Source organism: Mustela nigripes, chromosome 8 (genome assembly GCF_022355385.1).
Source record: "Mustela nigripes isolate SB6536 chromosome 8, MUSNIG.SB6536, whole genome shotgun sequence".
Classification (NCBI taxonomy): Eukaryota; Metazoa; Chordata; class Mammalia; order Carnivora; family Mustelidae; genus Mustela; species Mustela nigripes.
In genome coordinates, this window is record NC_081564.1 from 20,576,813 (window position 1) to 20,604,202 (window position 27,390).

The following is a 27,390-nucleotide window of genomic DNA, read 5'->3' on the forward strand; positions in this document are numbered from 1 at the left end:
TGTTCTTTGATGGTTGCTTAAGTTCAACTACATTCTAAAAGTGCTACATTTTTAACCAACCATTTTATGCTTTTGATATCCTATTTTACATCTTTTTATTTGTATATATGTTAACTAATTATTATAGTTGTTTTTATTACTTTGGTTTTTAAGTATTGTTATTATATGTTTGCTTTTACCAGTGAGATTTTTTTCTTCCACAGTTTTCTTCAAGTTATGACCTTTTCTGCTTAAAGAAGTCCCTGTAACATTCCATATAAGGCCATTTAGAGTTCATAACTCCTTTAACTTTTTTTTCATCTAGGAAACTCTATCTCTCCTTCAATTCTGAAAGATAATCTTGCTGGGTAGATTATTCTTGGTTTTAGATTTTTTCCTTTCAGTACATTGAGTGTATCCTGCCACTCCCTTCTGGCTTTCAGAGTTTCTGCTGAAAAGTCATCTGATAACCTTCTGGGTGTGCCCTTGTGTGTAACTAATTGCTTTTCTCTTGCTGCTTTTAAGATTCTCTCCCTTTAATTTTTGACACTTAATTTCTGTGTGTCTCAGTGTGGGCCTCTTTACATTTATCTTGTTTGGGGCTCTCTTTGTTATCTTGTTTGGACCAGGTACCTGTTTCCTTCCTGAATTTAGGGAAGTTTTCAGCTTTTTCTTCAAATAAGTTTTCTGTCTTTCTCTCTCACTTCTGTGAGAAATTAATAATGTGAATTTTAGTACACTTGATCTAGTAGTCCCAGAGGTCCCTTAAACTATCCTTAGTTTTTAAAATTCTTTCTTTTTGCTGTTCAGCTTGATTTTTACTACCCTGTGTTCCAGACTGCTGATCAGTTCTTCTCTATCATCTAATCTGCATTTGAGTCTCTATGTGTTTTTTATTTCAGTTATTGTATTATTTAGTTCTGATTGGTTCATTTCCATGTTTTCTTTTTCTGGAAATTCTCACTGTATTCATCCATTCTTCTCCTGAGTTTGGTAACCATCTTTACAACTGATACTTTAAACTCCTTATCAAGTAGACAGCTTATCTCTGTTCTTGTAGTTTCCTGTTTTGTTTTGTTTTTAATCTTGTTTTTTTGTTTGTTTGGAACATCTTCCTTTGTCTCCTCATCTGTCTGACTCTGTGTGTGTTTGTCTGTTAGGTAGATTAGTTTCATCTCCAGGTTTTGAAGGAGTGACCCTATAGAGAAGGTGTCCTGTGGGGTCCAAAAGGATAATTCCCTCTGGTCACCAGAACCAGGTGCTCCAGGGGTAGCCCTTGTGTGGGCTGTGTGCACCATCCTGTTGGCTGATCTGTGACTGTCGCAGGCATGCTGGTGGGCAAGACTGGTGCCCCAGCCTGCTGGCTGCAATGCCCAGCAGCAACTGCTGCACACACACACACACAGGTGCATGAGGCTGGCTCCATGCTGGCTGAGAGGCCCAGATTCAGCTGCTGCAGATGTGCTGGTGTGCTGGTATGCAGGGCTAGCCCCTGGTGTGGCTGGTGTCCTGCTGGGTGAAAGCCACTTTGGGGGTGCAGGAGTTCCAGCCAAGGTTCCCTGCTGTGTCCAGTAGGGTGGGAACCACATTGGAGGGTTACCTGCTAGGGCGAGTGGGTTATAGGGACAGATCCAAAGGTGAACACCAGAGCAGGAAAGCAGTTCTAGTAAGGTAGATGGAAAATGTCAGAAATGGCACCCACCAGTGCTAGAACAGGTAGGTAGAAGGAGGGTAAAAAATCACCAGAGCTTCTGGGTAGCTCAGTTGGTTGAGCATCTGCCTTCAGCTCAGGTCATGATCTCTGGGTCCTGGGATCAATCCCCATGCTCCACTCTGCTTCTCCCTCTCCCTCTGGCCTTCTACCCCCCACTCATTCTCTCTCAAATAAATTTAAAAAAAAAAATTTTTTTTAATGGTTTTCACCAGCACTCCTGTTTCCAGAGAAGGTTCCTACAGATCTCTGTACTATTTGCACATTTCCTAAGTCACATATGACTTAGGTGCTTTACAGTCTGTTGACTCTGTGCTAGGTCTAGAAGCTAGTGAATTTGTGCAGGACACTTTGAGAGCAGAATTTTAGTTTCCTGTAGCTCTCCAGCACTCCCACAGTTAAGACCCACTGATTTTCAAAGCGGAAGTTATGGGGCTTGTCTTCCCGGTACCAGGGTCCCCAGCTTGAACCCTTCACTCTTCAGGGAAGACTTTTGTATCTGTGGTATCCCTCCCATGGGTTGTTGCACCAGGAGTGTCAGTTCTGAGCAGACCATGTTCTGCCCTCCTACCTGTTTCAATGTGTCATTCACTTCATATTTCTGGCTATGGGAGAGCCAACCTCAGAGTTGCTCCATAAATAGTTGTAGTCATAATGTCTATGGGAGGAGAGGAGCTCAAGATTCTCCTACTCTTCCATCATGATCCTCTCCCTACCTTTATTTTTTCTGATTAAAAAATCACTCATTTTGAATCCTGCATTCTTCCTTTATGAGTGATGTGGTCTTTTCCTCTGGAAAGCATTAAAGATTTTCCTATTTAATTTTGGTTTTGGTTTTTTATTTGGTTATTTGTTTTTTTATTTTGATTATGCCTGTGCCTATGCATATTCTTTGTATTTATCTTTCTTAGGGTTCTCTGAATTTCTTAAAAGTTAATGTCTTTTACCCTATAGAGTGAGTTTTTGACGATTATTCATTCATTCAGATTTTTTTTCTTTTAGGAATCCAGTTTTACCTTTTCATTTTGTCCCAAGTCCCCAAAGCTCCATTAATTTTTAAAAATATTTTTTCTCTGTAAATATTGTCTAGTTTCTGTTGATGTCTCTTCAAGTTCATATATCCTTCTGTTATCTTCTAATTGATATTAACCTATCCAGGGAATTTTTTCTATGTTATATACTGTAATTTCAAATCTAAAATGTCCTTTTAGTCCTTTTATATAGTGTCCACTTCTCTTGCTGATTTTTTTAATTCATTTCTTACAAGTGTCTTCTCCTTGTGTCCTTGAACGTGATTGTAATAGCTACTTTAAATTCCTTGTTTGTTAATTTCAGCATGTGGCTTCCTGTCAGGGTCAGACTCCATTGAATGTTTCCAAGTATGGTTTGTATTTTCCTGTCTCTACTTATGTCAAGTACATTTGGATTTTATCCTAGACATTGTGAATGCTGCAGTATAAAGACTTTGGATTCTGTTATATTCCTCCTAAAAGTATTGGGATTTTTTTTTTTTTTTTAATCAGTCAATTTGGTTGGCTGAACTGGAACTGGAAATTCATCTCCTCCATAGTGGGGAGCAGCTCAAAATTTTGTTTGGTTCTTTTAACCTTATTTGGAATTCATGTGTGTGCTTCAGGGGTTAGCCAAAGATTTGGACAGTGTTTATGACACGATTTGGGGGTACTCCTCTCTTGTTCTCTCCTTTGTAGCATTTTCTTCCTCACCAGCTGCTGCATTTGCCCTGAAATCTTTCCTCTTAGACAAGGAACACTAGAGATTTTTTAAAACTGCATTCTTGGCTCTTGACATGGCATGGGTTGGGGCCTGCCCGTAGTAGAAAATGCAAAACCCACCACAGTGCTCAACGCTCCACTATAGAATTTCCCTTCTTTTGGTTCCTCTCCAGTGCTTTTAGGTAATTTGTAAAAATTTTGTCCAGAGTTTTTAATTGTTATATGTGGAACTGTTATTCCTGTAGGTGTTACTTGGCCGTGATTAGAAGCAAAATCTCTGGGCTCTTTTTAATGCCTTAGTTTTGTAGATATTTGAGGAGAGCAGTTCCCCATGGACTCTCAGGAGTTCCTGTCTTTAGACCTGAATTACATGATCGGCAACAGTATTAGACATGACTTTACCATAAACTTTGGCTGTGAGATTTGGCAGTAGTAATTGGACCAGGAACCCTTTATTAGCATTAGATCAAGTTAAGTTATTTCTCTGAACTGTATGTCAGGAGGACGCTGCAACATTATAGGGCCAGGAGTTTCAACAGGTCTTAAGTTTTGTACTCATGTAGAGTCCAGGGAGAGAAAAGTCCATTCCCTGTGGTCACTAAATGTTAGATCATTATGAGAAACCACTTCAGTCTTGTAAATGATTCAAAATACTATATAATTTAGAGCAGTGATGGATTTGGGTGTACCCAAGGAAAAGAAAATTGCCTGGTATATGTGGAAGTTTCAGATACGAAACCATCTGTGACTTGATGGAGGGGGGTGTAACATAAAGATGTATGATGCCATTTGTAAAACTAATTTCTCTTTCCATTTAATCTCTTGTTGCCTAAGAAAATGCAGCTAGTAATTAAGATACCATTTTGGTCTTGCTTGTAAGTGCAGTTGCCTTCATTAAATTTCACACTTGTGAAAAGGAGCTATTAAGAGACAGCCTAAGGTAACACTTTTGAATAGCTAACTTTGTTAAAAATACGTTTTCCAAATTTCTTGCAATAAAATGTAATTGCATTTTCTGTTTTCACTCATGTAGAATCTTCTCACATATTATCTATTAGAGATAAGACTTGGTGCTGGAGGGAATATTCTGCTAAACTGGAGTACAGTGACTTGAGTTCTCCTTTCCTTGCCATTTATAATAAGTAAAGTTTTCTGGTTTCTCTAATTTTTCCTACAGTTCACTTCTCATAAGGTTAAGTGGTGGCAAGAGAGATTCCAGAAAACATAGATTTTTAAGTGTCAAGTTTTTTTAAATATTTGTTATTAAATTAAACTGGTTAGGAAGCAATCAATAAATAATTACTGAGCCAGCATTGCAGCACTGGAGTACCTTGATGGCATACCTATAAAGTGAAAAACAAACAAGGTGGCGGAAGAAAAAAATAAAGGAAAAACTATGCAATTTTTACCATTCATAATAATACCAAATCATAGCCAATGAAAACATGTTCTACTTTATAAAAATGGATACATAGTAAACTTATTGCTATTGTGTACATCAACAGTGAACTTCTTCTATGACATGCCTTTACTATTTAATGTGCTGATTTTTCCATGGAATTAAATCCTCGTTTCTGTGGCTGGTTGGTGGTCAGTTTAATATAATGCATGAAAATGTTTTTGCATTAAATGTTAGTATAAAGTCTATATGCTCTGTATCAGCTTAAGACAGATATTAATTCAAATATTTTAATTAGTATCTCCGTAATACAGGAGAAACACCAACTGCTTCTTTCTCTCTACTAATTGAAGTCCATTGCGTGTTTTTAAAAAGTGACAATATTGGGGCGGCTGGGTGGCTCAGAGGGTTAAAGCCTCTGCCTTTGGCTCCGGTCATGATCCCAGGGTCCTGGGATAGAGCCCTGCATCGAGCCCTGCATTGGGCCCTCTGCTTGGCAGGGACCCTGCTTCCTCCTCTCTCTGCCTGCCTCTCCACCTACTTCTGATCTCTGCCTGTCAAATAAATAAATAAAATATTTTTTTTAAAAAAGTGACAATATTAACATGATTACTTCTAAAGTTCTTTCCCCACACAGGTTATAATATAAGCATTCTTCTCTATTTGTATTAATTTTAATCTCAAAAGACCATCTTAAAGAAAAGATGTCTAGTTTTCTTTCAGGTTTATTTTGTCCTTAGCTGCTTCTTAGGATTATTAATAGAATGTGTAGTTGTTATGGGTGCTTTTTCTGATGTAAATGCTTTTCTACAGAGAACAAGATGAAAATTCTAAATTTGCTGACTTCAAGTGTAAAATGCTTTTGATTCAACAATTTTTAATCTAATTTGAAATCAAATTGCTCTAAGTTATATAGCTCAGTATGTTTTCTTCAAATTAATGCACAAAAATCTGTAACCTTCTCATATGTATAAGGACCACGTAGACCAGTGAAAGAGAAATTCTCATGTTCAGAGTACTTAGGAATGAAGTTAATGAAATGTTTAAAAGTTACTTGAAGACAACTTTATGACATTCTTGAAATACACAAATGTAGACTTGAACAAATGGAAAGATATTATGTGTTCTTTAGAAGGATGTTTCAGTATCACAAAGATGTCAGTTTCTCTCCATGTTTTAAAAAAAATAAGCACAATCCTAGTAAAAATACCAAGTTTTTTTTCAAGGAAACAAAAATTACTTATAAAATACATATAAACAATAAATAAGCAAAAATAGTGAGGAAATCCCTGGAAAGGGTAATGATTGGATTGTGGATTAGCCCTACCAAATATTGAAATTTACCATAAAGCCTTTACAATTCAAAAAGAGGTGGTAACGGTATAGACATATTGGTGGGACAAAAGAGAAACTCCAAAAATGGACCGATAAACTTGGAGATTTGGTATATGGATATTGCCGTCTCAAATCAAAGATTTTTAGTAAGTAAGTAAGTAATGATTTTAGTAAGTAATTTTTTTAGTAAGTAATGTTGAGATCACTGGATCACAATTTGAGAAAAAGGTATTGGATCTAAACCTCACACTGCACACCAAAGTAAGTTCAAATAGGTCAGAGATAAATGTAAAAAAATGAAACCATACAAGAGCTGGAAGAAAGAAAAACGGATGACTTTCCTTTATAACCTGGTGATATCAAAAACCTTTCTAACTCTGGCTCAATCTAGCTATAAAAGAAAAGATTGATAACTGTGACTCTATGAAAATTAAAGAGCATTTGCATACCAAAAATACTGTAAGTAAAGTCAATAGCAAATTGGGAAATGGTATTTGTAACCTATATTACAGGGGCTGATCTCACTAAACTACAAGGAGCTCTCAAAAAATGATCAGAAACCAGTAAAAGACTGGGCAGAAGCTTGAACATCCAGCTCACAGGAAAGAGTCAAATGGCCTTTGAACGAATTTAAAGATGTTCAGCCCCACTCAGAGTAACTGGAGTTCAAATGGACACCACAACCTGAGATACCACTTGGCAATGAAAAGGAACAAGCTATTGATACCGATATTATGCTAAGTGAGAGAGGCCTGCCACAAAGGCTACCTACTGTGATTCCATTTCTGTGACATTCTGGAAAAGCAAAATTTTAGAAAATCAGATCTGTGGTTGTCAAGGGCTGGGGGTGGTGGGCTGGGACAGGAGGGGAATGTTTGGGGTGATGAAAATATTCTGCAGTTTGGTTATGTTGGTAGTCACGTGAACATGTTTAACAAAACCGATCCGACTACACGGAAGAAGGTGAATGTTCTGGTTTGTAAATTCTACCTCAAACCTTGAATCTTAAAACCATCAAAACCCCACTATAATGTCACTTCTCTCTTACTAGCTTAGCAAAAATTTAGACTGTTGGAGATGCGGTGGAGAAACAGGCACCTCACCCATAACTGGTGGTAGTTAGTACATGATGGCACAACCCTCATGTAGGGGAATTTGGTACTCTCTAAAAAAAAATGACACATGCATTTATTTTATCCACTGGCCTAGAAGTTCTATTAACAGCTTCAGAGTATATTCCACTGAGTACATAAGTTATTATGTAACTGGTCCCCTTCTGGTGGACATTAAGATTTTTAACTTTGTTGCTCTTACAAACAGTGCTGCAAGGCAAAACCACTTCATGTGTATGGAGGGTATTGGTAGGGAAAATTCCAGGAAAGAGAATTGCTGGGTAAAGTGAAAGGTACATGTTTACTTTTGAAGAGTAGTGTTAGCAAATTGCCACCAGTACAGATTGTACCAATTTACACTCTTAACCACTGTTGCGTGAGTAGGACTATTTTCCCTCACCCTTGCCAACAAAATGTGTTATGAAGTTTCTGGATTTTTAACAAAATTATCTTATTTTAGTTTTATCCTTTGGTTAGTTCTCTTAAGTTGCCGGTCTCCTATATTAGCCCTGTGCAATGTGAATTATAACTATTTTTCCCACTTTGTCTATTGTATTTTGAGTTTGCTTTTGTGATTTTTTTTCCTGTATAGTTTTGTTGTTATTGTTTTTATAAGGTTAAATATCTTTCCCAGTTTGTGGATTTTTGAATCTAGTTAAAAGATTCACCCAAGATCATCTGGGTGCCTCACTTGGTTGGGCATCTTGCCTTCAGCTCTGGTCATGATCTCCGGGTCCTGGGATCCAGACCTACATTGGGCTCCCTGTTCGGGAGGGAGTCTGCTTCTCTCTCTCTCTCTCCCTCCCCACTGCTCATTCTCTCTCTCTCTCTCTCTCTCTCAAATAAATAAAATCTTTTTTTTTTTTAAATGGCCCTTCTCAGTCTAAAGCTATTACAGAACTTTGCCATATTTTTTCTAGTGTCTTTAGTAAAGCATTTTTCCATTTTTTACATTTAACTCTGATTCCATACGGAATCCTGGTGTATAGTTTTTTAAGTAGTGCATTATCCTAATATGGTTTACCGAATTGCCTATTTCTGCCCTAGTGACTTGCAATGCTACCTCCACTACATACTAACTTTCCATGTAGTAGAGTTCCAATTCCATTCTTTCAGCTTTGTTTCATTTATCTGCCTATTAGGTGCTGGAACCACACTTTCTTAATAAGGCTTTTACTCTTTGGTATAGCCAGTGCCCCACTCCTCCATTCTTTCTTTCCTTCCTCAGCAGAGTTTTTCTAGATATTTCTACCTTTTTAATTTCCAAATGAACATTTGAGTTGTCCCATCTAGTTGAACAATGACAAAGCCCTCCAAAATAGTGCCCAGTACTAGTCAGAAGCTTCTTTTTTAAATTAAATTTGTCCTTTTTTAAAGGTTTTTATTTATTTGAGAGAGAGAAAGCATGAGCCAGGGGGAGGAGCAGAGGAAGATGGAGAAGCAGATTCCAGTGCAGGACTCAATCCCAGGACCCTGGGATCATGACCTGAGCCGAAGGCAGACATTTAACTGACTGAGCCACCCAGGCATCCTAAGTTAAAATTGTCTTAAATGTATAAATTAGCAACAGGAGAACATCTGTTTTCTTCCTAAGTAAGCACAAAGCATACTTTACGCTTCGAATACTAGAATTTTTGGCTTTAGATTTGAAGGATTAAAATACTCAAAATAACATTGTGTAGTAAAACAGCAATAGCTATAATACAGTTATTACTAATGTAATAGCATCTCAGTGTCTATAAAAGCATTCACAATTATTAAAGTTCTTTTAGCAATGTGTCCCTTTCTGTGTATAACTATTTACTTCTCTGACTAGTCTTCCATATGTTCTAATGAAGCAAAGCTTCTTGTCCTAAACATTAAGTATTAGCTTGATATTATAACTCTTAACCTCCTCTGTCCATCTCTATTGCCTGTCACTTGTTTAGGTCCAATTGCATCATTAAAACACAAATATTTTATGGGTACTTTGAAAAACCCAAACGAATCAACTCGAAGAACACTAACACAGCCAAATATAAGCAGATTAAAAAAAAAAGTACCGGTTATTCTACACACCAGAACTAACAGTGTAAGAAATATAATACAAGAAAAGACCCCACTTTCTATAGCAACAGAACTATGATAACCTAGGAAAAATAAATTTAATAAAAGTACAAATATTAGAAGAAAATTATGGAATTTTAATAAAGGAAATGAGAAAATTTTTAATAAATAGCACAACAGTATTATAACACTTTCCTAAAATAATATCTGTACATAATCCCATTTTAATTTGTTTGGAATTGAGTTATGTGGAAGTTTGAGTTTATTTTAAGAAAAAACAAGGTATTTTAGTTTAATAAGTTTATTTTAAAGTTCATCCAGAAAAGGGGCACTTTGGTGGCTCAGTGGGTTAAGCATCCAACTCTTGATCCCATTTCAGGTCATGATCTCAGGGTCATGAGTTCGAGCCCCATGTTGGTCTGCACTGGGTATGGAGCCCGCCTGAGAGTCTCTTTCCCTCTCCCCACCGCCCACCACACGTCTGTCTCTCTCTCTCCCATTCTCTCTTGAAAAGAGAAAAGTTCAAAAAGAAAAAAGAGAAGAGCCTAGAAATTTTTGAAGAAGCGGGCAAAAGACTTTCTCTGTAAGATACTAGAGTGCACTGCAGTACATAAAACTGTGGATCTCTGGCAGAAACATTGAATTAAAAAGCCACTGAAATGCCAGAAGTATATGTAGGTTTTCCCCCACCATCTTCTTTTTAAGATTTTGTTTGTTTATTCATCAGAGACCAAGAAAGAGGCACAGGGAGAAGCAGGTTCTCCCTGGAGTGGGGAGCCCACGGCAGGACTTGATCCCAGGATCTAAGGATCAAAACCTGAGCCAAAGGCAGATGCTTAACCAACTGAGCCACCCAGGTGCCTCACCACCATTTTATTATGAAAGATTCTTAAGCATGCAGAAAAGTTGGAGAAATTTTAGAGTAAACATTCATATGCCTAGACCTAGACTCTACCAGTAACCTTCAGTGTTCTTGCTGTATCACATGTAGTCCCTCAATCTAGGTTTGTTTTTTTTTTTTTAAGATTTATTTATTTATTTGACAGACAGAGATCTCAAGTAGGCAGAGAGGCAGACAGAGAGGAGGAAGCAGGCTCCCCGCTGAGCAGAGAGCCCGATGCGGGCTCGAACCCAGGACCCTGAGACCATGACCTGAACCGAAGGCAGAGGCTTAACCCACTGATCCACCCAGGTGCCCCCAATCTAGGTTTTTTAATTCAAAGTAAACTTCAGATATCCGTGTTCTTTCCCCCTTTAAACACCTCAGCATGTGTATTAACTGGGGTGTTTTTTTTTTAATGAGGCTTTTATGTATACAATTTTGGAATAGATTAGACCCTTAGAAGCATACTGGAAAATTTTAAAGAAAAAAATCAGGTATATTAATAAAGAGGTGGAAATTAATAAAATATTATCAGATTGCCAAAATAAAGATTTAAAACCTAGATGGGGAGCCTGGGTGGGTCAGTTGGTTAAGCATCCACCTTGTGGTTTTGGCTCAGATCATGATCTCATGGGTCATGAGATTGAGGCCCACGTTGGGCTCTGTGCTCAGTGGGGAGTCTGCTTGAGATTCCCTCCCTCTGCCCCTCCCGCCACTGGAGCTCATGTGCTTGCTCAGTTGCTCTCTCAAATCTTATGGAAAAAAAAAAAAAGACTTTAAAAATAAAAAAGAACACAGACAATCCAATTTGGGCAAAAGATTGATGAACTAAGCTCCCTCAATAGTTATTTGTAGCAGTACTAGTGAATCAGCTTCTTTGGAAAGCAGTTTGCTAAAATATTTCCATATGTAATATGTACAAAACCTTTGACCTAGGAATTCCATTTAAATTTGTTTCAAGGAAATATATATATATATATATATATATATATATATATATATTAGGTTATTTAATATATATATATTAGGTTATTTAATATCTCAACATCATTTATAAGAGTGAAAAATTGAAAACCCAAATTAAAATAGGAAATTTGATTAAGTAAATTATGGTATGGTTATTTATACTGTTGGGTCTGTGTATCTATTAATAATGATAATGTTGAGTCATAGAAAACAAATTACAAATTGGTACATGTAAACCTAGCCATATCAGTAATTACATTGAGTATGAATGGAGTAAGTATTCCAACCAAAAGCAAAGTGTCATACTACAAGATCCAAAATATATACTATATAGAAAAGGCTTTAAATTCAAAAATACAAATAGCTTGAATATACAAGGATAGAAAAATATGTACCATGAGGACAGTAACCACAAAGGCGATGGAAGAATTACATTAATATCAGACAAGTAGACTTTTTAAGAAACTGCTCGAAACAATGGAGAGATGTTTCATAATGATAGAAGCAACAAAACTTCAGATTTAAAAATCATAAATGCATCCAATAACAGCACTAAAATATATGGAGCAAAAACAATTCAAAGGAAGAAGAAATAAATTCAGCCATTACAGATGGAGATTTCAATACTCTAATACTCTAATAAAAAAGCTAGACAGAAAGTCAGTAAGGATATGGAAAACTTGAGTAATATCCCAACTCTGTTTAACTGAAAAATATAGAACTCTCCACCCAGCAACAGCAGAATATACGTGCTTTGAAAGTACATATAGAGCTTTGTCAACAAGCTTAAAGGTTTGAGATTATTTAAATCCTATATTAGGTGCAAGAGAATTAAATCAGAAAACAAAAAGTTAGGGGCGCCTGGGTGGCTCAGTGGGTTAAGCCGTTGCCTTCGGCTCAGGTCATGATCTCAGGGTCCTGGGATTGAGTCCCACATCAGGCTCTCTGCTCAGCAGGGAGCCTGCTTCCTTCTCTCTCTCTGCCTGCCTCTCAGTGTACTTGTAATTTCTCTCTGTCAAATAAATAAATAAAATCTTTTAAAAAAAGAAAACAAAAAGTTACATTCTTCAATCACACGTAGAGATTAACAATAGAAATTTGGGCAATCCTTGAACACTTGGGTTTGTTTTTTTTTTTAAGATTTTATTTATTCATTTGAGAGAGAAAGAGCATAAGCAGGGAGAGGAGCAGAGAGAGAGGGAGAAGCAGACTCCCCACTGTGCAGGGAACCCGATACGGGGCTCAATATCAGGACCCTGGGATCAGGACCCCAGCTGAAGGCAGACGCCCAACCAACTGAGCCATCCAGGCACCACACTTGTATTTTAAACTTTACACTTAAATCCATGAGTTGAAGAAATCACAAGGGCTATAAAAGATCTTGAACTGAATTAAAAATGAATATACAACATGAAAACAGTTTATGAGATGCAGCAAAAGCAGTGCTTGGAAGGTCATAGCTTTATATGCTATGAAATTCATATGTTCAACTTCCACTTGAAGCTAGACACAGAAGACCAAATCAATCTCATGTAACTGAAAGGAAGGAAATAAAATTCAGAACAGAAGTCAATAAAATAGAAAACATAAAAACAAAAGAAAATCAATGGAACCAAAAATTAGTTCTCTGAAAAGATTTTTAAATCTTTTTTTTTTTTTTTTTTAAGATTTTATTTATTTGTCAGAGAGAGAGAGGGAGCGAGAGCGAGCACAGGCAGACAGAATGGCAGGCAGAGGCAGAGGGAGAAGCAGGCTCCTTGCTCGGAGCCCGATGTGGGACTCGATCCCAGGACGCCGGGATCATGACCTGAGCCGAAGGCAGCTGCTTAACAACTGAGCCACCCAGGCGTCCCTGAAAAGATTTTTAAATATTGTCTTTAATTTGGGGTGCCTGGGTGGCTCAGTGGGTTAAGCCTCTGCCTTCGGCTCAGGTCATGATCTCAGGGTCCTGGGATCGAGTCCCGCATCTGGCTCTCTGCTCGGCAGAGAGCCTGCTTCCCTCTCTCTCTCTCTCTCTCTCTCTGCCTGCCTCTCCATCTACTTGTGATTTCTCTCCGTCAAATAAATAAATAAAATCTTTAAAAAAATATATTGTCTTTAATTAGATGAAGCAAGAAAAAAGACCAAAATTGCCAAAATGAAAACTGAAAGAGGAGACGTGATATGAACCCTAAAAGGAACTGGAAAAGAATATTATGAATTTCTTTAAGTTCATAATGGACATTGGACAACTTAAACATCAGAAATTAGATAATTTCAATGGAATAAATAAATTCTTAAACAAAACTGACTAAAGGAGAAATAGGAACTCTGCATATATGTATATCAAGTTAAGAAATCGAATAAGTATTTAAATGTCATCCAACAAAGAAAAACCTCAGCCCAGATGGTTTTGCTGATGAATTCTGCCACTTAAAAATGGATTAAGGGGCTCCTGGGTAGCTCAGTCATTAAGTGTCTGCCTTCAGCTCAGGTCATGATCCCAGGGTCCTCGGATCAAGCCTCCCAACAGGCTCCCTGCTCAGCGGGAAGCCTGCTTCTCCCTCTCCCATTCCCCCTGCTAGTGTTCCCTCTCCCGCTATGTCTTTCTCAGTCAAATAAATAAATAAATTGTTTAAAAAAAGAAAAAAGTCTATTTCCCTCCACTCAAAGTTCCATGTTTAGTGGAAAATGAAACCTGGCTTCATGATATCCAGTTTGATAAGACAGAAGCTTAGTGAAATTTTTCCTATCTGAAGATGTTTTTGTTCTTCTTCTTTAATGGGTCTGGATGTTTATAACTCAAAACTTGGAAGGTTTGAAGATAACATCTTCTTCAGAATGAGAAACAATTTTTGTTAGGTGTTAGTAGAGGGTACCAATTCTATGGGCCAGTTTACTGTGTTAAAAACAACCTAGAAATAATTCCAAATTTAGATTCTCATTCTTTACCCTTAGGGAATATTGAGGGAAATGCCAAATTTATTTCATTTAGTTAAATCCAACCCCTGGAACCACAACTTTGTGCTTGGCTGTGCAGAAAAATACTTCCCCATTGTCAATTTTTAGGCATTATTACAGATACAGAATTAGTTGACAAAAATTAGACTTGAGATAACATCTTGATTTGGTTGTATTTTATCTTTCTACATATGCGTTTATCAATGTAATTTGACAAAAAAGTCACTTATTATTTCAAAGAGCAGTGTTATTTCTCTTTCATGATCAACTGAGGAAAAATTTCTCCATTTAAGTATAAGTAGCATTTCTGCTTTATGTCACCTGTGGACCAGCAAATCCAAGGTGCTTCTCACATTAAGAAATTTAAAATATATTGATGTTTCCTTAAGTCATGATGAATATTGTTGGCAAATTATTCTGATATGCTGTGTTGAAAGGGGAATTCTAAGTGAATCTGGAAAATAATAGTAAGAAAATATTTATGTGTTAACCATACTCTAATCTGATGAGTTAAACATTTTACTTTCATGCGATCATTTTAAGGTTCAGCTTAATTTTCAGAAAATGGAAAGTAGAGATACTTTTCATTGGCATTTTGCCCTTTAAAAAAACTTAATACAAGATTAGCAAGATATTAGAGCTGTGGTAATTGGATGTCTTTCAGGATAATAAACCATTAAAGTTTATGAGTCCCGTTAACAAAGTCCTCCCAGTTCCACCATTTCCCTTTATCGGTTCATTCTACAATAAACATAAAATCCTCTGCCTGGAGTTCAGAGCACAGCAAGGGAGAGAGGAAAAAGTCAGAACAGAAACTCCAGAAAGTAACAAGCGGGAAATATTCAGTAACATTTTGATCCTCAAGCTCATGGCAAATGTCCAGGGCTTAGTGCCCTGCTGGGACCAGCAAAGCTTGGCTATGGCAAGTCTTCCTCTCAATGACTTAGCAACTCGTCAGTGGTCTCAAGGATGTAGAGACTCCCCAGACACGTTTTCTAGAAGTCCTCCCAAGGCCAACTTAGTCATGGGGGGAAAATGGAAGAAAAGGTAACAGAGAACAAGGTTAAGAGCTCTGGCCTTTTGGGTGAAGGAGTCGCCTGATCATCCCTTGTTGGGGCTGCTGGTGGAAGCCTTGAGAAGCAGCAGGGTGTGGGCCACAAGCCAGTCTCTGAGCATGGAGAGTATTGCCAGTGTTGACTCAGTGTCTCAGAAGAGCGCCATGCTGTGTCCACTGCTCTATACCGTCCCAACTTAGGGGAGCCCTTGGGAGCTTCATGTGTCTGACCACAGACCACCACCTGATAAAACCCTCTAGTGTAACTCGTTTTCTTCCTTCACCTTCCTCATTACTTGACTCTTACTTTTGTGTGGATAGATTTGATTCTGTGCTTTTATTTACAGCTTCTCAAAAATCTTCTCGGAAGTTGAAGAGTATGTGTATGTATATGTGTTTCTGCACATGTGATTTAACAAGAACATCCAAATTAACATACACATAAAAACAGGTCTTTCAAGATTTATGCATGGCATTATGCAAATCTTATTGTATGTGGGCTTTCTTTCAAAAGAATTCTTTGATGGCAAATTTTCAAAGAAAAAAGCCATTGTTTGCAACTTATTTTTCAAACAAAATACGGTAAATGCCAGGTGCTGTTTTGTGGCCAGGATGATGTATCCAAAACCTATACTTCTATAGAAATGGCAACAGCCTTCTGTGAATTCTGAAAGTTTGAAAAACTTTCTGAGAGATTGAAATTCTGAAAGTTTGGAAAGCTACAGAGGAGTTCTCTGTGTGTTAGGATCTGGATAAGAATGGTGTGCAAAGGGTTGGGGATTGGGATAACCTCAGAAAGCAATCTGCTGTCTATTCAGTTGTGAAGTCATTGGCATTTTCAGAACTTGTACATATAATCACTTTTACTGGGTCTTTTTTTCTTTTTTTAAAGATTACAGTGAAAGTAACCATTCTGAAGCCTATGTGGCCAGCCCAGAGGAATTTTTCACTTCTCACTCAGTTGTTTTTGCCCAAAGAGTAGGAAAAAAACAACCCTACGGTGTTACCTCTGACAGGAAACTTTAAACTCCAGAATGTTCTCTTATCCTGTACACTCATCTGCTGTGTGTTCATGACTTCTGATTAAAAATACAGCTTTTGGTTGGTAAGTTAATGTTTTTTTGATGAAGTAGCCACATGGCAAATGTCCTATATTCTATTACTCTTCAGTGTCATTTGATAACGGCCATCCCACTTAGCCTTTTAAGTTATAATAAAGCTTTGTCATTTATTAAAATCTGGACAGTTATCAACTTGGGCAGGTTCCAAATTAAACTGATAACCTTGCTGTCAAAATTAGCCAGATGTTTTGGAAATTATTTTTAATCCAATGAAAGTTATCTGAGAACACCTGCGTTGAACTTCCTTGTGTGAGTACATTTTCCAGAAAACCCATGATACATGGAACCATTTTAGCAATGTTTTATTTTAACGTCTTTGGATGGAAAGGTTTCCAACTTAGATTAGCAACAATTTTCAATAAAAAAGTTTCAGTCTTAAAGAGAATAACCCAATGAAAATCCATGTGTACCCTCTATCCTAGGAAATGAAATATTATAAATACAATCGAAACCGCTGGCATGTTCCAGATCATATTTCCTCCTCCGTACCCACCCTGTAAATCTGTCATAATTCCCACGCCTTGTCTGTAATAGATTATTTTTACTCATCATTGTTGGTGGGGATTTACCCATGTTGGTATGTGTGGCTCTAGTTTATTCTTTTCCAGTGCTATGCATTTCATCATTCTCTTGGTATTTAAGTTGATTTTCACGTTCTGCTGTAATAATACCAAATGCACGTTCCAGTAGGTCTCTTTTGTGCACATGTATCAGTTTCTATAGAATATATACTTAGGAATCCAATTGTGGAGTCACAGGCTATAAACATCTTTCATATTGTTACCAGTTAATTCCTAAAATGTTTACACAGGTCACAGGTCAGTTGTGTTATAGAATGTCTTTCAGTTTGAGTTTGGCTGATGTTGCCTTGTGATTAGATTCGAGTTTGGCAAGAATGTCACAGAAGTGAAGATGTGATCGTCCCAGCACATCCAGTGAAGGACCATTGTTATAAAATGGCCCATGATTCCATTTTCTCCCATTTCCGATGATGTTAGTTTTGGTCACTTCATCACAATGATGTCTGCCAGGCTTCTCTATGTAAAGTTACTATTTTTCTCTTTGTAATTGGGAAATATTTTGTGGAGAGTTCCTTTGAAACTAAGTAAATACCCCATTCTCCACATCCACTTCCTAGCCGCGACCGAATAACAGGGTCCAAACTTACCTGGCAGTCTTAAAAAATAACAGAATTTCTAACAGAATATGTGGAACAGTTGGATATTGACCCTTCAGATCGGGGGAGCCCCATGTTGCCCTAAGTGCTTGCCTAGAGAGAGTTTCCCGACCTCATCACAGGGAAGGGGACTCATACAAGCTTCGTGGTCTCTGTGAGTTGAGGTTGAAAATGTGGGGAGGTCAATGTGGCTAGAATTCACAGAATAGAGTAGCAGAGAGGAGAGAGCAAAACAGTTCTGGAGATAGACAAAGAGTTCTCCTCAAGTCTCTGACAAGTCTGTGAGAAACTACACGAGGCTGGCGGGAGCCCCACCATAATGAAGAGGCAGAACAATCTGTAGAGCTCACAAGGAAGGGAATAGGAATAGTTCCCAACGGCCAGAGCGGAAACACCTCATGATACACGCATTGGATAGAGTTCCCAAGATGGTTACCTCAGTGGTGTTGCTGAATTAGCCTTGGACTACAGGCTGCCCTGGTCCTAACTTAATGGAGATTAGAGGCAAGCCCTGATAAGATAAAACTGTTTCCAAGTAACGTAATGATGTCCCAGGACAAAGTGCAAGAATATTTACAGGGAAAACCCTCCCCCCAAAACCCCAGCAACTACAGTGTAGAAATTACAACGTCCAGCATCTAACCAATAATCACCAAGGATGCAAAGGAGGAAAATACAACCCTTAATGAGGAGAAGGCTCGTTCAAAACTGACAAGAAATGACACAGATGATAGAATTAAACAAGGACATTGAAACAGCAATTATATTTCTTATGTTTCAAGGTAGAGGAGAGCACAAGCATGGTAAGGAGTAATAACGAAAATCTTAGGGGAAAAAAAAAACAAGAAAACAAGCCCCCAAACTCCCAAATATTTCTACAGATAGAAACTATCTTATTCTTCATTAACTTTCAATTTATTCATTTTTTGTGCTTTTTGAATGGACTCAGTTTTCCATTTTATTTAATGGATTGTGATTTACTATCATTATTTATTTTGATACCCAAATTGTACTTGATCTGGCCAGTGGAAGCCCCTAAAGTTGTCATCTGTGTCATCTGAAAATCAACCTGAAATCATTTTCCAAGGAGCTCTGGTTTCTTTGAGAGAAGAATAGTATTAAGGAAGCCAGGATATGAATGTTAGGTGTTTTCATTCCTATGAGGGTATTGCTGCTGCCAGTCGGAATAGGGAATATATATGTCTTTCAATTGCTTGATTCATCAGTTGATAGATATATCACTAAGTAGATGTAAACCATGAGTTTACATCAGTGGTTTCAGTTTCCATCCAGCACCATAGAGGGTTCATTCTAGTTTCTGCTATTTGTAACTCCAACAGTGAGAAACCAGACAATGATCTAATTATCATCTATTATCTAATATATTAACTAATTATCATTTAATATATTACCTTGTAGTAGGAAGAACGATGATGAAAACTAAAGCTGCAGTAAAGGGGATTGAACACGATGGCAAGAGAGGTTTAAAACATTGCCAGGGAATCATAAATGATGCTGCTATAAATGTGGGGGTGCGTGTACCCCTTCAAGTTAGTGTTGTATTTTTGGGGTGAATACCCAGTAGTGTGATTGCTGGATCATAAGGTAGCTCTATTTTTAACTTTCTGTGGACCCTCCACACTGTTTTTTTTTTTCTTTTTAAAGATTTTATTTATTTATTTGACAGACAGATCACAAGTAGGCAGAGAGGCAGGCAGACATGTGGGAAGCAGGCTCCCCACTGAGCAGAGAGCCCGATGCGGGGCTCGATCCCAGGACCCTGAGATCATGATCTGAGCTGAAGGCAGAGGCTTAATCCACTGAACCACCCAGGCGCCCCACACTGTTATCCAGAGTAGCTACACCAGTTTGCATTCCCACCAACGGCCTAAGAGGGTTCCCCTTTATCCGCATGCTTGCCTTGCAGCATTATCTGCAACAGCCAAATATGGAAGCAGCCCAAGTGTGCATCGACTGATGAATGATGTGTGTTTGTGTGTAATGGAATATTGTTCATCCGTAAAAAAGAATGGTGTTCTAACTAACTGGAATTAAAAACTTAAAGTTGTCAGGGAAGGCCCTGAGGAGTGACACCAGAGTAGAAAGCTGAAGGGGGTGGTGAGTCAGCCAATTATGTATCAGAGAAGGTGACCAGTGCAAAGGCTCTGGGGTAGGAGTGTGTTTGGCACATGCAAGAAGCAGCAAGAAGATCTCTGGCTGGAGTGATGTGGGCAGGGAGGAAAGTGTCGGGGCCAGATCCCAGAGCAGTTTGTGGGCATTTTAGAAGGCCTTTGGCTTTGGAGGCTTTGGAACACACAGGTGAGGTGAGCCAACATCTGCTTTACAGTGGTTGCTGTGGCTGCATGTGTAGATCAGCCTGAAGGGAAGGAGGCTGGTGGGCCTGGGAGAGACGAGTGAGGAGACCATTACAGGAGTCCCGGCAAGCAGTGGTGCGGGCCGTCAGCGGGGGGCAAGGATGTCGGGCCCAGCAGTTTGCAGTGGACTGTATGTGAGTGTGAGAAAGGGAAAAGCTGAGCGTGGCCTCGTTGATTTTGTCCTAACAATTCGACCGGGTTGCCATTTTACTAAAATGTAGAAGATTTCAGAGGGAAGAAGACTGGGGAGAAAATCAGGTGGTTTTGTTTTGTTTTTAACTTTATACGTGTTGATGTGTAACACACAGAAAAATACACAAACCATCATTGTACACCGTGATGAATTTTTACCAAGCCAGTAAGCAAGCCCACTCCCACCATAAGTGTAAACGATATCCTAAATTTTAACACCATCCATTTGCTATCTTTTGAACTTGATAGAAGTGGAAATGTACAGTATGTATTCTGTCTGGCCTCTTTGTATTTGGGAGAGTCGCCCACTCTGGTCACCGTGTCGTGTGCCGTTGGATGAATACACCACTGTTAAGTCCATGCGTTCTCTCGTTGATGGTCCAACTTATCAAACATTTCCTTTGCACTTAGTATTTTTTCTGTCCTGTGTGAGAAACACATGCCTACCTTCAGATCGTGGGGAGTCTCTTGTGTTTTCTTTCTTTCATTTTTTTTTTTATTTGACACAGAGAGATCACAAGTAGAGCAGCACACAGAGAGAGAGCGAGGGGGAAGCCGGCTCCCCACTGAGCAGAGAGCCCGATGTGGGGCTCGATCCTGGGACCCTGAGATCATGATCCGAGCCAAAGGCAGAGGCTTAACCCACTGGGCCACCCAGGCACCCCTCTTGTGTTTTCTTCTAAATATTTTCCCTGGATTTTCTGCCTTTTACTTTGGTGGCACAATCCACCAAGAACTGGTATCGGTGTGTGGTATGTAGAGGTCAAGATGGATTTTTTGCAAATATTTATACCAGTTGACCCAGCTCCATTTACTGAAAAGTCCATCCTCTCTCCACCAATTCATAGTGTCATTTTTGTCATAAATCAGGCGTGTGCGTCTGTTTCCGGACTTCCTGTGGCGTTTCACTCATCTGTCTGTATTTGCACCGACCCCACATGGTCTTCATTGTTACAGCTTTATAATAGAGCTTCATTTCTGCAGCAGAACTTCTTCAGCCTTGTTCTTTTCCTAGACTGCCTTGGATATTCTTGGCCCCTTTGGGTTTCCATATAAAATTTAGAATCAGCCTGTCAATTTCCACCCAAACTCCTTCTGGGGCTTTTTATGTAATTTACACACAATAAAATGTATAAATTTTGAGGGTATCGTTTGACGAGTTTTGACAAATGTATGCAATCATGTAATCCATACTGCAGTCGAGATATGAGAGTTTCATCACTGAGAACGTTCTGTCTTGCCCTTTTCAAGTCAATCCCCCTTTCCTCCCAGAGACCAGAAGTCTTTCGATTTGTCATCACCATAAGTTGGTTTTGACTATCCTAGGACTTCATACAAATGGAATCGAAGTATGACCTCATTTGTGCTTAACTATTTTTTTTTAAGATTTTATTTATTTGACACAAAGAGATCACAAGTAGGCAGAGAGGAAGGCAGGGAGAGGGGGGAAGCAGGCTCCCCACTGAGCAGAGAGCCCGATGTGGGGCTCGATCCCAGGGCCCTGAGATCATGACCTGAGCCTAAGGCAGAAGAAGCTTAACCCCCTGAGCCACGCAGGCGCCCTGTGCTTGACTACTTTTGCTCAAGTTAATGCTTCTGATAATACCTCATGGTTTGTACCTCAGTCCTCAGTCCTCCTTATTTTTATAGAGCATTCCGTTGTATGTATCACAAGTGGTTTATCCGTTCAGCTGCTGATAGCCACTTGGGTTTCTTCCATGTGGGGGCTGCTATGATTAAAGCAACTGTGAGCATTCTTGTATGAATTTCTTCGTGGGCATCTCTTTTCGTTTCTCATGGGCAAATACCTAGACATGGGGTTGGGTGGGTGTATGTTAATGTCCTATGAGAAACTGCTGAAAAATTTCCCGAAGTGGTTGTATCATTCTACACTCCCACGAACAAGGTACGAGAGTTCTGCTTGTTCTGTAGACTCACCAGCATTTGGTGTGGCCGATCTTTCTAATGGAGCCATTCCAAACGTGGGAAGAATTTCTTCATTTTGGTTGCAGTTTGCATTCCCAGAGGACTAATGGCTGAGCACATTTTCATGTGCTTTTGGCCATTTGTATATCTTCCTTTGTGAAGTGCTGTTGACATCTTTTGCCTTCATTGCTCAAGGCAAAGGATCCCAGATAAAGGTCTTTTGTCAGGTCAAGTTACCACAAAAAATTATGAATATCTTCTTCTAGGCTGCACTTGCCTTTTCATTTTCTTAGTGGTATCTTTTAAAGAGAAGAAAGCTTTAATTTTGATAAATTCTAATTTATTAACTTTTTTCTCTTATGTTTAGTGCTTTTTGTGTTTTAGGAAATGTTTGCCTGACTCAGGATCAAAGATATTCTCCTGTATACAAAGTTGTATCACTTTACATTTAGGTTTATGAGCCATTTTGAATTAATTTTTGAGTATGGCTTGAGGTAATTGTTGTTTGTTTTTCTAGATGATATACATTTGTTTCAGTACCATATTTTGAAACTACTGTTCTTTCCCCGTTGGATTTCTTTGACACTCTACTGTAAACTAGTTGACCGTGTATGTCTGGGCTCTTTTCTCTTCATGTATTTCTGACTCTGCCCACTAATCTACTAGTTTATATGACAAAACCACACAGTATTATTTACTATAGCTTTAAAGTAAATTTTGAAGTCAACATCTTCAAGTTTGTTTTGATTTTTCCAGATTCTTAGCATTTCCAATAAGTTTTAGATGTGACTTGTCAGTTTCTGATAAAAAGTCTGCTATAATTTTTTTCCTGCCAATACTTTGGTTTCAATTATGTTGACTCTGTTAAATATCTCCTCCATGAACATAGTATCTCTCTCAATTTATGCCATGAACATAGTATCTCTCTGTTTATACTCTTTCTCAGTGATGTTTTGTAGTTTTCAATGTAGATGTCTTCTTTTTTGTTACATTTTATCTTTTTTTAATCAACTTTACTGAGGTATAATTTACATATTCTAAACTATACCTTTTATAACTAGACAGTGTGGTGTGTTTTCATTGATTATTTTATCTTGATTGATGTAATGGTAAGCAGAACACGTTTTATTTTCTGATGTTTTTTGTTGGTTTCCAGAGCTATGATTGTATTTACACTCAGTTGTGATGTCTCTTAAAATTCTTTTATTCTTGAAGGCTCCCTAGCCTCGATTTTTTTCTTTATAATATTGGTTTGTTTATACATACATATAAATTATTATATTAAGATGAAAATTCAGATTCTCAGTCACACCATGTTTTGGTTGCTCAAGAGCCACACGTGTCTAGTGGCTGCTGTATCAGATACCACAGGTTTCCTCACTGCAGGGAGTTGTAGCAAAAAGCTCTCAGGTGGACCCAAGTTCTGGTGTCACCTCATCATTTTCTCATGATGTTGTGTAACACATTCTAATAATCTCTGTATTTAACAGTCAATTGAAAGTGATATATATTTAAAAGCTTAATGATATGCAGATTTGACTTTTAAGACTACCTGTAAGTGATGCTCTGACCTTTGTACTGCATTACGAAGGACTAAGAATTGACCATAGATTTTGGAGCATAGTTGTAAAAGGAGGAAGTTTTTGGTTCTGAAAGAGAGGCAGGAAATGGTGTGTTCACTGGATGGGGATACGGAGCTAAATTGGAGAGATTACAGCATGTTAACGTGCTGATAGGAGTGATTCATCCGGGAGGAGAAATCTGACGGTGCAGGAGAGCGGGGGTCACTGACACGCCCGTTGCCGGTAGGCAAGTGAGAGCGGGTCTGGCTAGTGGAGCTGTTGGCCGAGGAGAGCAGCCCCGCGGCTCTCCCTCCACAAGAACGGGGGCAGGTGAGCATGAGTCATAAGAAGGTACATGGACTTCTCTTCTGATGGCTTCTGTTATTTACTTCTATCCACGTGTCCAGAACTGAGAAGAAGTACCGGATGCCTCAGGCTTCCATATTTTGTGAGCTCTTCTGTTTCAGGCACATCTTAACCTCCTTCACTATCACCTCTGGCTTCGGTTTGTCAGTTCGTCTGACTCTACAGCCTCCCTCCCTGTTCCACTTCCTACTTTTATTCTGCCATAAGTTCAAACATCCACAGATATGGCCATTAAATCAAAAGAAAAAGAGTCCCATTCAGGCTGCCCCAAATGGGAAGGAACTGAACGTGGACGTGTAGAGTGGCCTGGAACGCGGCTCCCTCAGGGACTTTCTGTGCTTCCAAAATGCCTTTGCTTCTGTTCCTTTCTCCTTTCTCTACCACTGGCTTCCTCTTCTCACTCAATTTTGGCACCTCCGCGACTCTGGCTGTGTGCACACGGCCCTCTTGGCCCCACGGACCACAGTTTCCGTCCTCCCCTTGCAGCCGCAAAGACCTGATCTTGGCCTGGACTGAATTCCTGGGAAAAGGAGTCTGACCGCAGGGATTTTCTCCTGGAGCTCTGCGTATGATCCTGGAGAGAGCGGCATCTAATTAAGTGATGTGCACAAGCTTTATTTTACGGACTTGCAAACATCTCTTTTAACTTTATTTTTTTATTGGCTATATTCTGTTTATCACAACAGACCTCAGCAAATACTTGTAGAATGAATGACTTTTGAAATGATCGATAAGAATTGCCTTTCCCGTGTGGTTGAGTTAAGGACATTGGGGAGGGTATGTGACATGGTGAGTGCTGTGAAGTGTGTAAGCCTGATGACTCACAGACCTGTACCCCTGGGGCTAATAATACATTATATGTTAATAAAAATTTTTAAAAAAGAATTGCCTTTCCTGAATTACATATCAGTTTTCATGTCCTTTTGTGCTTTTGGTTCAAAAAGAAAATGCTGGGGTGCCTGGGTGGCTCAGTGGGTTAAAGCCTCTGCCTTCAGCTCAGGTCATGATCTCAGGGTCCTGGGATCGAGCCCCGCATCGGGCTCTCTGCTCAGCAGGGAGCCTGCTTCCCTTCCTCTCTCTCTGCCTGCCTCTCTGCCTACTTGTGATTTCTCTCTGTCAAATAAATAAATAAAATCTTTTTTAAAAAAAGCTGTACTTCAGAAAGCTCATGTATGAAGAAAATTGGACTTCTGGCAAAAAGCTGCCAAGGCAAATCAGAATTCAAATTCATTTACGTGTCCCAATTAGCAAAGAGGGTAGACTTTGGAGTTCTGCCACAGGGATTTAAAGTTATTTTAGAATTTTAAAAAGTTTTATTTCATATAAATATATTGAGAATATTTATATATTTAAAAATATTATTATTCTCTGAAGCCCAAATGCACAGTTGCTACAAATTTAATAAATATCTTGAGATCGGATGCAAATTCAGTTGAGAGGCAAAATGTTTCCTTAATGCTAACTTGTCCCTTTAATGCATTTGGATCCAGATGTTTCGACCTCATTTGCTGGAGTGGATGCAGCATTAGCCTGTCAGTTCCCTGCTGTTTACCATTATTTAGTGTTATTAGACACCGTGAGTGTGCATGCAAGAAAGACTTTAAACTGAGAAAGGTACCAAGCTGCAGTCCATGCCCAGAAATTCTGAGGTTAAAAACAACAAAACCAAGTGACCATAAATGTTTAGAACATGAATATTGAGAAGCAGCTACAGTGGCCACAAGCAGCCCTGCTTGTCCCCATCTTTGGATTAGCTGTCAGCCAGGGTCCACGCGCACGGTACCACACCCACATGAAGGGCCATTCTCCCCATCCAGGAATCCTGTAACAGACCTTATGTTCCACAATTGGGTGTGTAGACTTTTTAGCAGGAACAGAAAACATAAACTGTGTCTCCTAAGGTAGCAGGGGCCACACTGTCGTGCTCATAAATCCTTGTGTGGCGCTCACATTCACTCTGGATTATCATACTGGAATCGACTTCTACTTCAGCAGTAACACAGGATATATAGTTCTTAAGAAATGGTAGAACTGCTTCAAATCCCTTCACCCTGGGGCGGCTGGCTGGCTGGTTCAGTCGGTTAAGCATCTGAGTCTTGGTTTCAGCTCGGGTCATGATCTCAGGGTCATGAGATTGAACCCTACGTTAGACATTGGAGCATGAGTATGGAGTCTGCTTAACAGTCTCTTTGGTGGGGTGCCTGGGTGGCTCAGTGGGTTAAGCATTTGCCTTCAGCTCAGGTCATGATATTGGGGTCCTGGGATCGAGACCCACATTGGGCTCTCTGCTCAGCCAGGAGCCTGCTTCCCCCCACCCCCTGCCTACTTGTGATCTCTCTGTCAAAAAAAAAAAAAAAAAAAAGAGTCTCTCTTGCCCTTTCCTTCCTTCTGCCTCCTCTCCGCAGCTTAAAAAAAAAAGAGAATTTCCTTTCCATTGGCATACATATTTCATTGTTCTTGTGGGAGGAGTATAATAGATTTGCTTCTCGTCCAGTTATAGTGTGAACCATAGACTCCAGCCTCTCCAGTTCTCAGCACGCTCAAGTTCTCTGGCGTCTAATAGTTGTTGGTCTTCCATATCTGAGTGTGTTTGTAGATGCCCTTGGGCTCAGAGCTCTGGCCCCTCGGGAACACCGTGTGTGTGTTCATCAGGCAGCAAACACTCGTGCTCCAGGAACTCATGCAAAGATACACTTTCAGTTTGTTTTCCTACTTTCAAAAACAAAGGGATTTAATGGCCAGTATTTTGTTTAGGGTATTTATGTCTGGATTCACAAATGAAATGGCCCTTCGTTTCCTTTTCTTCTATGATCTGTTGTTGATCTGAGCACTAAGAATACCATCATGAAATGATTTGAATATCTTTTCTTATTTTTATATTTTCTTAAATACTTTGAAAAGGTAAGGGATGTTCTGGCCCTCGGAGAGTTGCTGGGACACGGGCGAGCCGTCTGGGCCTGTGTGATTTTGAAGAGTTGGGTGAGAGGCAGGGGGTACGATTGCCATTTTAGCTTCCCAGCCTTTGGGTGTTTGTTTTTTTCTTTTCCTTCTTCTTTATTCATGTTTTCCCTAAAAGTTGAGAGAATCTGATTTCCTTTTATTTCCTTTGATTTACTTTTATTTCTGCTTCCATGCTTTCAGGAATATGTAAATTATAGAATAGCTTAAGAATAAAAGGAATCTAACATCCCATAAAAAACTAGTGGGATGCAGTTACAGTAGCATGGAAAAGAAAAACTTGTAGCCCTAAATGTTGATATTCACAATATGTACCGTTGGTAATAGTACTTTTCACTCCTCCTGAAATTCCTCACAGAGGAGCATGCGCTTCAGAACCAGCAGAGCGGTGTGGTGCCTGCCGTGCAGCTGGAGCTCCCGTGGCTCCTGCCCCCAACAAGGCGCCACAGTCTTGCAGTCCCCGTCCGTCGGTCCCCACATTTCTAGACACCTCAGCCACATGTGCGTGCCTGAACTGTGTCAGGTGCCACTTTGCATTTTCACATCTATTGCCAC

General features: G+C 39.2%; 1 long non-coding RNA gene across 1 annotated transcript in view; it reads left to right on the forward strand.

Annotated features, from left to right (window-relative positions):
• Nucleotides 1-27,390, forward strand: part of LOC132023293 (uncharacterized) — a 47,135-nt gene that overhangs the window by 15,117 nt on the left and 4,628 nt on the right. The gene's annotated exons all lie outside the window — the stretch shown is intronic.